Source organism: Mesitornis unicolor, unplaced genomic scaffold (genome assembly GCF_000695765.1).
Source record: "Mesitornis unicolor isolate BGI_N332 unplaced genomic scaffold, ASM69576v1 Scaffold45309, whole genome shotgun sequence".
Taxonomy (NCBI): Eukaryota; Metazoa; Chordata; class Aves; order Mesitornithiformes; family Mesitornithidae; genus Mesitornis; species Mesitornis unicolor.
Genome location: NW_010210153.1, coordinates 1 through 1,905, shown reverse-complemented (window position 1 = coordinate 1,905; position 1,905 = coordinate 1). Strand labels below are relative to the sequence as shown.

At 45.6% G+C, this 1,905-nt stretch overlaps 1 pseudogene; it reads left to right on the top strand.

Annotated features, from left to right (window-relative positions):
* The first annotated feature begins 216 nt into the window (after positions 1–216).
* On the top strand, positions 217–497 carry LOC104534388 (annotated as a pseudogene).
* Positions 498–1,905: the final 1,408 nt, after the last annotated feature.

The window sequence follows — 1,905 nt, the reverse complement described above, 5'->3', positions numbered from 1 at the left end:
GGGGTCCTTCGGCCTTAGAAGCTGGCTGGGTCCCTAGGTGACAGACAAGAGTGTGTCATCGCTCTGTGGAGGGAGGTCGCGCTTCCCTGGTGGGATGAGTGGATCCTAAGGCATCTGATGAATGGGAAAAAGGGGGGTAGGTAGGAAGAGGCCTGGGAAGAGAGGGTTTTCTGCTTGGTCTTCATCATTTAATTCTCCCCACCTCAGGACTTCACGATGAGAATGATTGAGAGTGTTGACTCCGTGGTCACCAGATCCAGCGAAGACCTCTGGGCTGAAATCTGTTCCTGTCTGCCACATCCTGACCAGAAGGATGCTAGCGATGCTTTTACAGACTCCTTTATGGATTCCTACGCCAATGGAGGAAGCCAGGCCAGTGGATCAGGTGGCTCTTCCCAAACAAACCTGAAGCCCTGGGCACCCCTGAATGACTCAGAGGTATATTTGGCATCCCTAGGTGAGTGTCTGGTAAGGCTTCAATTCCTCCATTTGCTTAGGTGCCTAGTGACATCTATGGCTTTGTTTATGCAGCTGACGTGGCTGTGCTCACAGCTCTTGCTGGAAAGATGTCTTGCAACCATTTAATAGAGCATCCGACTCATTTGCTGCAAGTATGTTAGTGGAAATGAGAAGCATGATCATAGCTTCTTCAGCTATACCATACAAAGGAAACTATTTATCAAGTACAAGCCAAAGAATTTTGTTTTATTTTGGGTTTTTCCACCAAAATAAGTAGGATAGGGTCACTGCTGATTTTGCTCTGAAGAGCATATAGTTCTACTGTAGCTGACTTGGGGAGGGGAAATGAATTCTGAGCTCATTATAGAGCTCATGTGTTTTTGTGTTACCAGTATTTGTCGCATTCTTTTTAAAAAGTCTCAGGAGATGCTTCTGAGTGGGAAGAGAAAAGTGAAATTTCTTTCTGTGATCTGTTTTCTGGTTGAAGAGGAGCAGGGCAGGTATGGGAAAGAAAGCTCTGATGCTTTCCCAAATCGTGCCTGCTAGAATCTGTATTTTAAGATGACAGATCATGCAGATTGTCTTTGCACAATTGCTTCTCTTAATTCTTGCATAATTGATAAAGCCACAGATTGTGAGCAGTGTGACAGCTGACAGAAACACTTGATCCGAGGGATGATAAGTTTACCAGTACTGGAGCTAACACCCTAGCACAGCCGAGTGCTGCAGTCTTCAGCTCTAAGGCCATGGAATTTGTCACCCTGTTTTAAGTATTTCCTGCTGCCTTCAGAGGCCTCCTTGTGCAACAGCATTCAGCCCCTTGATGGATGCTCCTATTGCTTGTTAGGAGGAAGCCTTGGGGTTCCCCTGTTCTCTAGCAGTTGGACTGCTACTCTCTCCACTCGTAGCAAAATATTCCATCTTTATGGCTCTTCTTTCCCCCTTCTTTACCTCTTTTAAAGTTATTATTATCTTGGGTCAGTTTGTAACCCGGTTTGCCGTGCAGCCACACACATAGTTGGCTTGGCTTGCGTGGGAGGCTGCATACAGAAACAGGCCAGGAGGAATAGGTGGCAGAAGCGGCTTTTTAAACTTTTATTTCTGCTAGAGCTTCCATCTTGCCTTAGCTGCTGTTTTAGACTGTTATTTCACAGCACACTCAGTAGAGCCCTTAGTATCAGATCAAGGGTGCCACAGCAACAAGGTGTAAATTGCTCTTCTGGAATTAAATACTGCACAGAAAATGCCAGTGCATTAAGCAGGCTTCAGACAAGATCCGTGTCTGTTTTCTCGCAGCCAGGATGAAAGCAAAATACAAGCACAAAGTTTCTCTTGTATATTCTGGCTAAGTCAACAGAAATGCAAACCTATCCTAGGTTTGTGCCTGGCCAAGATTAGCGATTGTGAGCTAATTTCATCAATGGGCTGAGGCCAATTGTATGAGCT